We start from the raw sequence: 13,120 nt of genomic DNA, 5'->3' as shown, positions 1-13,120 counted from the left end.
TGGGAAAATATTGAGTGTTTGTCTTTTGGAGAAAAATTAACGAGTCGCTAAATTGTTAGTGTTGTGACTGGAAGTTCTGAAATTTAGACTCTGTTTCAAGCTAAATGAATTTTTAGAATATTGTAATTGGTTGACTTTTTATATTGTTATTACCATCTACTATTAAAATATCAATCGATATTAATTAATTATTTCATACAAACAATGTAGTGTGATGTTACTTGCTAATGTATTACTTTATATCCATACAACAAGGTTAATATTGGTGCTGATTTTGGCTACTTAATTAATTCATGGTTATGTGCATTTAGATAAGAATTTCATACAAATAAGTAAGGTTTTTTCATTTATAAGTAATTATTTAATATTGTATTTACAACATCTGATTTTGATTATCCTTTCATTCACGAGGGATATAAATTTTTTATACACATTGTAAAATTATCTGTGATTGATCTTCATATTTATATGACTATGGTAGTATATGTCCGGTAATAAAGTTTACATACAAATAACACAGAGATCTAAATTAAATGGACAAATGAGTATGTACACGAGAATTGCTATTATATTAATATATGTAAAATAAAATAATTCAAAATAATTGATGTTACTAATACTATGTAAAAAAAAAAGGAATTACCTACAGAGTGTGATATAGGTAGTGAACAATAGTGTGAAATTTTTGCTCAAAATTAAATGTTTTAGTTTCATTTGCTCTATGTAATTATTTAAAACATCTGTTTCGGATGAAAATATCATTATAACGAATGATACATATATCTACATTTGAAACAAGCATATAATCACATGCATATAATTACATCATGCGCTATATTACAATGAAGAGGATATCGGTTAGATTATAACTGGTTGGTGTCATAAAATAACATCGAAATGTTTCAAGTCGCAAAAGTTATTGACAACTATGATTAGGTACAAGAAAACCACATTACTTTCAAGCACAATTGTCCCATATGATACTTCCTTCGTTGGAAAAGATCATAATTTTTTCATCTGTAACACTAGAAAACGATTCTATAACACCAAGAACACACCAAGTCAGTTACACCAACAATTTGTAGTGTATTATATTTAAATAAATAATTGGGCTATATGTATTCCTATTAAACATTTGGGCTGTATGTTGCACTACGTAAATAACCAATTGGGCTCCAGTTCCAATTCAATTACCAAAGTGGGATGTAGTAATATGTAAACTTCTCTTGAGTGGGGTCAAAGTAGGATGCCAGATGGGGTCAATTATTGAGAATACAAAAACATATGTCTACTAAAATATAAAATACTAGCTTCTAATTTTATTTTCGTTGGTGTCATTTGACCACACCAAGTACTATGTGGCTCCGCCACTGTCCGTTATGGAGGAACATTTTTGCTTGGTGGCAAGCCACAACAGGTGTTCCAACCGATATCCTCAACGCTTTTAATGCAACCACGTACAACATAGGCTCAGAGAACACAAACATGGCGATGTGGGCGACAAGCAGAATTCTTCTCTGGATCATATGGAGGTGGCGGAACAAGCTCGTTCATGGTCCAATCGATCAGAGACAATCAATCAAAGACGAAGACGTTATGATTAGTCTCCGAGTTATCTCGCACCTATGGTTATCTAATAGACGGAGGGTGATTCATGGGGAATTTGAGTCTTGGAAAACTAATCCTAAAAGTGTAATTGTGTAAGGGTGTTTGGTGCTATTTGGGAGGCCATTTTTTTCTTGTATTTTTGGTGTAGTTTCCTGGATCTCACTTGATCCAGGTCTGTAATTTGGAGCACGCTTCTTGTGTGTCTCTTTTTTTAATAAATATTTCGCCTTCAAAAAAAAAAAATATTCTTTATGTATAATCAGAAGTTTTTTTTTTAATTTAATTACTAAAAAAACACTTTCATATTACGAAAATGAGAGCCAAATTAATTATTAATTGTGAATTATGATATTATAAACATAAATATAAATTTATATTTAAATAATAAATAAAATTATAAAGAAAGCAATAAAATTCGTCCATAAAATGGCTCCATAAAATTCGTCCATTTACATTACTATTTTAATTTAATTGATCTTGCACGCAATAGAATCAAACTAGATTTTAAGAGCCCGTGCGTTGCACGGCTGCTCTAAAAAATAGTTTTCTTAATCGTTACTATTTGTACAACATTGTTGTTTGTTGTTAATACCAGTTTAATGACGAAACACTTTTGTAGCATATGTATTAAACTAAAGAAATGGCAAAAATGACTTTCGTAAACGCTATGAGTTATTGGTAGTAGTTCAAAACAAAAATATTAAAAAAAACGGAGTGTTACAATTATCGTAAACGCTTAGAATGAATTTACTTACATTGCAATAATCATTTATTTATAGTTATTGTTAGCAAGTTTCCTTTCGTTTCTCCTACACTAATTATGATCTTATTTTGGAAAGGAATTAATAGTAAAATTACAGTCAATATGAAGAGAAGACTTGGTTACGACTCTTTGAACACTTGACCCGTTTAGGCTTAAAAAGTGTCAAAATCGGTAACAATCAATGTTCATTTAAGTGAATTTTCCGAAATCTGATTCAAATCCAACATAGCACACATACATGTCTATTTCACCGAGCCTTACTACTTAGATGCTTTCAGCAGTTATCCGCTCCGCACTTGGCTGTAGGGGAGCGTTCCGCCTTAGAGTGAAGCACCCGCGCCCGTTTAGGCTTAAAAAGTGTCAAAATCGGTAACAATCAATGTTCATTTAAGTGAATTTTGAAGTTGTGGCATGTTGAAATGAATCTTGGGTAGATGTTGATTGAAATGGGATATTATGACCAAAATGAAGAAAACTAATGGTTGCAACTATGAAACACTTTACCCGTTTGGGCCAAAAGTGTCAAAATGAATCATTAGCTTTTATACATTTTGGAAAAATTGTTGCGTCGAGTTTGTTATTGGATAGTGAGTTTTCGATTTCATGAAGCTTTACATGTATCTCAAGCTTCTGAAACTCCTTTCATACGAATTTCATGAATGTGAGTAAAACAATGAGGATGATGGCATAAGAGTACACATACGAAAGGAAACGATGGAAGCTAACCTTTAAAAAATAACATCTAAACACATGTATTCTACCTCCTGTAACAGAAAAAAATCATGCATCAAATATATGTAATACTAATACTAATGTCTTCAATATCATATGCTTATATATCACAACATCTATAATCAGCAGTTAGCATACGAATGAAACGATAAAAACTCTTTTAAAACTAAATTTTACATAGATTCATCTAATCGATTATTCGGAAGATTTTCGCCGCAGCGACTCAAGCTTTTGAAAATGCTGGCATACTTGGGGCATACTGTCCTAATGCACTGTCATTAAAAGCCCAAAACAGAATATCAGAAATCAGAAATATACTATAAGTTTTAGTAGTTTTATAGGATAAGGAGTTGAACAATTGTGGAAATATAAAAATTACAGTCCACCAATCATGACATAGAACATAATGGTAATGGAAAGTCCTACATTAGTGCAAAAGAGTGAAGTAGTTTCGTTAACAAAATACCATCCATACCACAAAATAATTGCATAGAAACGAAAAACAGTGAAGTAGTTGCTCTATCGATTACTAAACATATAAGCATTATGTTGTCGTGCACCTAAGCCCAAAATTTGTTACGGTATTTTCACATAAGACAAAACGCGGCTACGTACCTTCAGGTTCAAGCTAACGATCGGAGTGCAAAAGAGCAAAACTTAATTCGGTCAATTGATACATAAGCAAACAAACCAACATCTATCCACATAACAATAAAAGAAGCTACAAAATTTAATTCGATTAATAAATTCATAAGCAAAGGAAAAAAAAAAAAAAAAAAAAAAAAATTTTTTACACAAATGCCTAATTTTCATAAATGAAATACAATATGTATCTAACAAATGCCAGATCTAGAAACCTATAACAAACAAATTTGCACAAAAGTTAGGTGCAAATTAAAGTGTGTAGAGACTACGCGTATTATTCAGTAACAAATGCAAGTAAGTAAAATTTTAGAAATGGATGAATAAATGGTTTTAGAATGAACAAATTTTAGCAGAACAATAAAAACTTTTGAACACCGTCAAAAAGCAATCGAAAAGATATTTTTTAAGGAAAAAAAAAAATTTAGGGTTTGGTTCATGCGTAACTTGAAATTGATGAGCTAATAACATAAATCATACCTTAAATGTTACAGATGTAGAAACTTTAATTCCCGAATTCCTTTCACAGTTGGTTTGACATGGTTTATACGTCCACAGTTAGTCACGACCATAAGAAAAGAAGGAAAACAATACAAACACAATGAACTATAAGGCAAACAAATCACCTGCAATTACTGAACAATACATCTGTAACGAACCAAACGCAATTACTGAACAACACATCTGTAATGAAGCAAGACCCGACCAACACCCAAAAAAGTAAATAAAAAAAAAAGTGATTTAACGAAATAGCTAAAGCTTAAGACATAAAATGGCTATGAAATAGAGTATATTTTAGCTTCAAGAAGTTATGTTAGTTAAAAGGATATAAAATGATATTGAAGCTCATAAGGTCCTTATATTTTAGCTTCAATGTTCTTTTTAATTTTATACAAACAATTTTTCCAAAATGTATAAAAGCTAATGATTCATTTTGACACTTTTGGCCCAAACGGGTCAAGTGTTTCATAGTTGTAACCATTAGTTTTCTTCATTTTGGTCATAATATCCCATTTCAATCAACATCTACCCAAGATTCATTTCAACATGCCACAACTTCAAAATTCACTTAAATGAACATTGATTGTTACCGATTTTGACACCTTTTTAGCCTAAACGGGTCGAGTGTTCAAAGAGTCGTAACCAAGTCTTCTCTTCATTTTGACACTTTTTTTTGTTAGCAAGTTTACTAATTATTGCTTTCAGAACATAAGATGAAACACACAAACTGAAATTATAAAGGACTGATATAATCAATCAGACCACGTGTCAATTTTTAACTAAACATAATAACAAAATTTCCTGTGGGACACCTATTTATACCGAAATCAAACAAACCTTAATTGCATATAGGTCAAAGAAAAAGATGACTCCGGGAAGTGACTGTTGACCAACTTCTGGGCTTTTATAATGTTATGTTATATAGAACTGCAGAACAAATAAATAAATCAGTGGTTTAACTAAATATGTATATCAGTTATGCACTAAATTCATATATCCGACACATTAATAAAAAGGAATCAACGATTAAACTCTATAAGTTGTTGGAAATTGTCTGAATTAAAAGATTAATTGTTAGGGTTTAATCTATGTTAAAATTTGTACCTGATTGATCCATGTATCCTCCAAATCACGAATTCACAGTCGATTGAGCAATTTTACAGATGAATAGAGTAGCCCTGTAGAAGCGTAGATCACTCAAAACAACATGAGTCTGAGTTCGTCGTTTGTATTTCAATTCGATTTAGTATACGATGAGTTCATTCCCAAAATTGATAGGGTATTGTGCAGAAAACCTCTGTCAACTTACGACCCGTTTAACGTTCCAACTGCTGATTTTGTTTTTCCAAATTGCAACCCGTTTACATTTGTTTTGAACATCTCTATGAGAACTAAACAATATATGATCATTAAATAAGTGGAACAGCATGTTGATAGTGTTAAGGAACGTACATCAAGTGGTTATTTTCTCGTTTCAAAGCAAGATAACATATGTCTCATATTCAATGACCCAAACACATTCAACCTTGTAAGCGGTGTTCTCGCCTTCGAAAACTATACTCAACTAATAGGATCACAATTAGGGTCTCAAATATAACAACCGAAAATAATGAGCATAACGAAGTTTATCACTTACTAACCTCCTACATAATGAAGTTTAATTTAGTCCCTCAAGTCTCAATCATAACCCTTTTGTCATACATTTCTATCTTCTAGCTGAGCTATATAAATGACTACAAAATGCAAATAAAAGAAAAAGAACCCTCTATTAAAGATCAATAAAACAAACAAAAGATAGAATTGAGGAGATGTTTAATAAGATATAACATGTTATGATGGAGCACTACCAATTCCAAGCAGGAGGATCTAGTTGCAATCTCTAATAACCTCTCATAGTTCACGTAATTTGTCTGCATACATCTAAAAAACTGATTCAGCTCACAAACCTAATTCATATCAAATCAAATTATCGAATCGAATTATATATGTTATAACAGATACATTAAATACATGAAAAGATATACAGTAAACAAAGGTATTCAAAATCGATTTAAATAAAAGATTGAGTGTTGCAAATCAAATCAATTACCTGTTTATAACATTGAATTCACCGGTTCTGCTTCATGAAATTGACCGGAATCGATAATACTGATATTCGTAACCCTAAATTTAATACAATGAAAATTCGAAACAAAGTTTATATCATTCTATGGGTAATTGATTCTCCGTTTAATTCCTTGTATCAACATCATATAAGATTGAATCTGGAACCACAAACCGTCGATTGGAATGAATTGGGGTGAGTATTTTTTGAGGAGAGATGGATGTATATTTTGATGTTCGAGTTTTATTTCTTTTTTTTTATTTAATCGGATAAAAGTTAATCAGAATTGTTGTTATGTACACGTGTAGTGTAATTGGATTTTTTTGCATTTTCATTGTGATGTTTTAAAAATACACTTGGAAAAAAAAGTGGGGAGACTGTCAGATTGCCACATCAGATTTAATATTCATGCTTTGTAAAATGTAGAGAAGAGAAGAAGAAGAGATAATATCGGGCTGAAGGAATATTCATTTGAGTCCATAAATTAAGTTGAGATTCAAGGGACCAATGAGAGCGCGACACGTGTCGCGAAAATCACATGTGATTGAAAAAAAATGCAAAAATTTTTTTTTGGTAAATTTTTTTTCGAAATTTAAAAAAAAAAAATTTTTTTTATTATTTTTTTTTTACAATCACATGTGATTGAATTGTACAATCACATGTGATTGGATTTGTCATGCATAATCACATGTGATTGGGTTTACAATCACATGTGATTGGGTTTACAATCACATGTGATTGACATGCATAATCACATATGATTTTTAAAAAAAAAAATTCGGAAAAAAAAATTTTCGGAAAAAAAATTTGAAAAAAAAAAATTTTCGAAAAAAAAATTAAAAAAAAAATTTTCGAATTTTTTTTTCCAATCACATGTGATTTTCGCGCCACATGTTGCCATCTCATTGGTCCCTTTGTTTTCAAGCAAATTTATGGATGCAAGTGATTACAACTCTTTTCAAATTAAATTCAAGCGAGATTAGGTAATGTCAAATAAAGAATTACACAATTGTTCTATTAAAAAATCAAACTCACTCCCCTAAAATTGAGCGAATGACGGATTATGCTACCATGCACAAATGTTTTTCTCCCGCTTATCATCTCACAAATCGTTTAATTTCTGATGTTTCTGCAAAATCTCAAAATCGATGTAGTTTCGTGGCGGCTAGAATCAAAATCGGTAATGACTTAAACCTATCTCAAATCAAAATCGCTCGAGTTTGATATGATTCCCTGAATCACAAAATCGAACGTTTGTGAACTTTCTCTCCACAACACGATCGTTCCGGTTTTCTTTCGACTTTAAACGCAATTCCAGATTTCCAGGTAAATTAATTACCCTTAATTACAATCCCTATCAATCCAATTATATGGTTTTTGTCGGGTATCCAATTGCAGGTGAGTTTACAATGGCTGTTGGCCATTATATTGCAGGATTAACGTTGTGGATTTTGAAATATCTAAGAACTTTTTTGTTGTGTTTTGATTTCATACAACTATGTTTAAGGAATATTTGAGTATTTTTTGGATTGTAAGATATGTTTGCACATCAATTGTTTGATTAAATGCTTGAATGAATATATAAACGTTGCAAGTATGTTTGATGTTTTTATCTTATCAGGTTTCATTTCGAATGCAGATTAATGTTGATCTTCTACTAAAGAGTTCAGTTAACCCTCTCTACTAGAAGGTTTGATATATTATTTAATCAAACGTAAAATATAATTAGAATGGAGTGTTATGAGAGTAAAAAACTTACAATACTGTATGAGATTTTTTCACTCGAGTATAACAGACATTTTTTATTCTATAAAAATTATGTATAAATATTTCATGCCGACAGTTTTTGTTTCTTTTTATTATAACAGGTTGGTTTGAAGGGTGGGCAATGGAAGCAAATTTTGCGGGTCTTTAATACACCAATCGGAAAAATTGAAATGAAACTGTTAATTTATCCAGATGATACTAAGATTGCTCGCAGTTGATTGGTATGCTTACTTGTGCATTGTTATCATCTTTGAATATGATATGATTTGAAGCCAATGTGTTATTTAGGATATGAAGAATTGCATATATCATCAGCGTTTGATGAAATATGTTAATGTAAAATTGGAATATGTATTACTTTATTACTTTATATTGATTTACATATGGATTATGGACATGATTATGGGTTTTATTAGGTTTCTTGCTGATCGCACTTTGGTGCCTAAATAAATATAGGATGCGTTTTTTGAGAAGATACAGCAGCTACATGATGATGACTAAGGGTGCTTTTGTTTTTGTCCATATGGATCATATTATAAAGATGAAGAACTATTTCTTTTAAATAAAATGGTGATTGGGCAACAACAAGCCACTCTGATTCAAATGCCATTTCTACTAATTCATTCAAAGTTTATCTATTTTTCTCTCATGTGTTTCATTCAAGTGATGATAATTTTATTTGGGCTTCTTTCCTAAAAAAGAAAAAACTTGAACTGATTTGTCTATTTACATTTTTCAGATTAGACTTTCTTTTTGTTCTCTGCAACGTGTTAAGCTAAAAGAGCGTAATACTTCAGTAACTAATTTGTGGCTCCAAGTACACTATTGGGATGCTACATGATCCTCCTGCAAGAAAAAGCACTACATAAATTAATTGACGAGGTTATATGCATTTGAATACATTTCAGATTCAATACAACTTACAACATCAACCCGTTTTAACCAAAAACATCAACTTATGTTAAAAGCTACTCATTTATTGTTACATCAGAGTTTACTAATTGCACATTTTATCTACTTTTTTAGTCACATTTATGGTTGTAATCACAAATTGTAACCACATTAATTGTTACATCAGAGTGAACAGCCTCTGATTTACATTAACATTACGTAAAAAAGGAATGATACATTTTAACCACTAACTAAGGTATTATCTGGTTTTTGTAGGACACGACTTGCATTCATTAAAAACACGGGTACATGTGATCTGTTCCTTTTCGATTATCAGCTATCTACGATTATAAACAAAAGTACACCGAGGGAGACTAAACGTGCTAGCATTGTATGTTGACTCCCATATTTATGACTCACTTAACACATCGTATAATTTTGCTATATCAAGACTACTAACAGTGAATTGATGGGAACTGTAAAATTATAAAGTTATGGAAACATTTTTTCATACTTATAACAAGTGTTATACGAAGTATTATGTATAGTTTCTACCATACTACTTATAGATTATTCTGCTATAGCTTAGGTTGATGATCCAATAGTGTTTCCGCCTCTGTTGCATGCTATTGTAAACAAGCAGTTTGTCCTCCTCATTAAGCTAACGTCTTACAACATTGACAACCATTAGTACAGAGTTAACTGTATTTGTTGTCAACATGCTTAACTTAATTTAAATTTACTGTGTAGGTGCCAAAAGTAGAGAAGCTTGATAACTCTAACCCTGTGTGCTAGCGAATGGACACTTGACAATTCTTTGCTTAAACGTAAAAGCGAATCTGCCACAAAGTTGGTGAATATTGAGACTCCAACGGATGGTACGACATTAGCAATTGAGTCAAGATTCCGAGAATGGAAAAGTTGTGATTGGTTGTCAGAGTAGTTAAGTTGAAGGAAGACTTAAATTTTTATATTTTAATCGATAAGTTTGTTGGTTTATTTTGACTAGTAGAAGATATGTTTATCCCACATTGGTGGGAGGAAGATGTGAGGGGTGAGTGACTTGGTTATATAAGAGGGGCTAAGTCTTCATTCCAAATCGCACCAATCAATACACTCTAAGTATTTGATTATTTCTTTCTTTCTTACCCTTGTTTAAGAGTTGTATTAGTTAAATATTTTGGAGAGTGTAGTTGGGTTAAGAGAGTCGTCTATATCATTGTAACAATTTGTGATATAGTGTATTTCTCTCTTTGGGGGCCGGTGGTTTTTCTCCTGTTTTGGAGTTTCCACGTTAAATCTTGTGTTGTGTATTGTTCTTATTTCTTTACTATTATTGTTGGGCTGGGTGGTGGGAATTAGTGAGGCCGTAATTTCCCAACAACTGGTATCAGAGCGTCAGGTTTGACGGGGGTCTCGGTTATAGGAGTCGGAGTATGCTCTGTGGTTGCCACGTGAGTGGATCGTCCACATCAGAAACGAGTTCTATTGATCGTATAGGGTATCTGGTTAGACAATATTTTTTCTGATTCGTATTAATAGTTGGATTTGTTAGTGGCCTAGTTGTGGATTTCCGATTTAAAGGGTCCTGGCTACCTGCTACATCTTTTGGCTATTCGAAACGTGAGCAAAATTAGAGAAAGTTGTTGTCTATAGGATACGGATACGATGTCGAAGTTCAGTCCAATGAGGTTTGATGTAGAGAAATTTGATGGGATGATCAATTTTGGCTTATGGCAGGTTCAAGTCAAGGATGTGTTGATGCAGTCCGGTTTACACAAGGCTTTGAAGGGTAAACCCACCCTTGTTCCTGGCAGTGATTCTAGCAGTAAGTTCGATGAAGAAGAATGGGATGATATGGATTTGAGGGCAGCAAGTGCGATTCGTTTGTGTCTTGCAAAGAACGTGCTTGCAAATGTGCACGGGTTATCAACGGCAAAGGAGCTTTGGGTTAAACTAGAGCAGTTGTACCAGGGCAAGGGCATCTCAAATCGGTTGTGTCTTAAAGAACAATTTCATACTCTGCGTATGGATGGGGGTTCAAAGATTTCAGATCATCTAAGTATTCTTAACGGTATTGTTTCAGAACTGGAGGCTATTGGAGTTAAAACGGATGATGAAGATAAAGCTTTGAGGTTGATATTATCTTTATCATCGTCTTATGAACACATGAAACCTATTTTGATGTATGGGAAGAAAACTCTGAAGTTTGAAGACGTTACTAGCAAGCTCCTATCCGAGGAGAAAAGACTGGAAGGTAACGGGGTCTCGTCATCAGGAGATACGATAGTGTTGTGTTCGGATAGGCAGAAGAGAAACTCTAGAAAGAATCTGACATGCTGGAAGTGCGGGAAGACTGGACATGTAAGGGTTAATTGTCCCGGTGGAGCTAATCCGGCAAATGGCTCCAAAGACGCTAACATTGTCTCCGTTGTTACGGAGAGTGACGAATTCCTCTGAAGTCACGTCATCCTCATGGTGTGTCCGCGCCACCGTGGAAAGGGATGTTCGTTAGCGGTTCCACAATTACACATGGGCATTGATTTGGCGTTGATGCAGGCTGTGTGGTGGAAACTGATGTTGTAGCTGATGGGACTTTCGGGAAAGCCAAACAAGGAAGTTGCACCATAAAGTTTCAGCTGGTTGTTCAACAACATGTGCCGAGGTGAAATGCTTGGAATGTGATATTCTAAGTGCTATACTCTTAATGGTGGAGTATGATAATTCTGTTAAGAGTTATGATTGTCTGTGATGACAATGATTGTCGGTTTAGACAATGTTCGATGAAGATGCAAGTTTTGTCTCTTGGGAGATAATGTCAACGGCATGAAGATGAGGATCTTGAAGTTGTCGTCGAGGAAGCGTCTACATCGGTTATCCTTGCAATGTGGAAGCATGGTTATCTTCTTCTATCCAAAAGGTGGAGATTTGTTGGTTTATTTTGACTAGTAGAAGATATGTTTATCCCACATTGGTGGGAGGAAGATGTGAGGGGTGAGTGACTTGGTTATATAAGAGGGGCTAAGTCTTCATTCCAAATCGCACCAATCAATACACTCTAAGTATTTGATTATTTCTTTCTTTCTTACCCTTGTTTGAGAGTTGTATTAGTTAAATATTTTGGAGAGTGTAGTTGGCTTAAGAGAGTCGTCTATATCATTGTAACAATTTGTGATATAGTGTATTTCTCTCTTTGGGGGCCGGTGGTTTTTCTCCTGTTTTGGAGTTTCCACGTTAAATCTTGTGTTGTGTATTGTTCTTATTTCTTAACTATTATTGTTGGGCTGGGTGGTGGGAATTAGTGAGGTCGTAATTTCCCAACAACAAAGTTGTTTGTTGATTTTATTTTGTAATGTGTTTTTTCTTTTATGTTCCATGTGAACCAGCCCCATATGCTAAGTCTATGACGAATAATACCATTTGGATTCTGAACAATTTTTATTATTATTAATTACTGTACTATTTTAAAAAAATTTTCAAGAATAAGATGGAGCATTGAGCTGTTTATTTTGGTGTTTGTGTTGTAATATGCTAAAGTCAATATTGGATCACAATTTTACTATTTCACCTAACATAAATGATTGAAGAGTGCGGATGAATAGTACAATTTTAGTAATATAAATATGCACTCAGTTGTAAAGGATATTGTGCACATTCATCATTCAATAATATATTTACTCCCTTATTTCTTCTTTATTATTAGTAATCACAAATTGAGCAATGGGCTACTAAAAAGGTAGTTATTGTAATAACCCGATTTTTTTCGTCAACTTTTCGTTGAAAACTTAACAACCGGTACTTAAAATCTACAATTTTGTATGTTTTTTTTTTAAATATACTAATACTATTATTAATATTGATTAGATTTTTTTTTTTTTTAAAAACACTAAGGTTAGTGAAAACGAGAAAAATATATTTTAAGACAACAAAAAGTATGATTATTAATTTTAATAATTATTATGTTATATAATAATTGAGTTTTGAAAAATCAATTTTATTAATTAGGATATTCTTAAACTAAACTCGAGAAAATTAGTTTAAACATTCATGTTTTCAGTATCAAATTTAAAAATATAATAAATAAGTATTTTATGAAACACACAAACCAGGTA

General features: G+C 32.5%; 2 long non-coding RNA genes across 5 annotated transcripts; one reads left to right on the top strand and one right to left on the bottom strand.

Moving 5' to 3' along the window:
- Positions 1–3,146: 3,146 nt before the first annotated feature.
- Positions 3,147–4,588, bottom strand: LOC139845049 (uncharacterized). Its single transcript, XR_011758185.1, has 3 exons — positions 4,372–4,588; positions 4,226–4,265; positions 3,147–3,375 (listed from the first exon to the last, which is right to left on the bottom strand). It is a non-coding gene; the product is annotated as an uncharacterized lncRNA (long non-coding RNA).
- A 2,763-nt stretch (positions 4,589–7,351) lies between these two features.
- On the top strand, positions 7,352–10,416 carry LOC139845048 (uncharacterized). 4 transcript variants are annotated; one of them, XR_011758184.1, is made up of 6 exons: positions 7,352–7,676; positions 7,990–8,040; positions 8,219–8,338; positions 8,574–8,999; positions 9,285–9,313; positions 9,759–10,416. It is a non-coding gene; the product is annotated as an uncharacterized lncRNA (long non-coding RNA). The 4 variants fall into 4 exon arrangements; XR_011758182.1 differs by having other exon boundaries at positions 9,285–9,399; XR_011758181.1 differs by having other exon boundaries at positions 9,285–10,416.
- Positions 10,417–13,120: the final 2,704 nt, after the last annotated feature.

The sequence above is a fragment of the Rutidosis leptorrhynchoides genome, chromosome 4 (genome assembly GCF_046630445.1).
Source record: "Rutidosis leptorrhynchoides isolate AG116_Rl617_1_P2 chromosome 4, CSIRO_AGI_Rlap_v1, whole genome shotgun sequence".
NCBI classification, from domain to species: Eukaryota; Viridiplantae; Streptophyta; class Magnoliopsida; order Asterales; family Asteraceae; genus Rutidosis; species Rutidosis leptorrhynchoides.
This window is presented reverse-complemented; position numbering and strand designations above follow the sequence as displayed.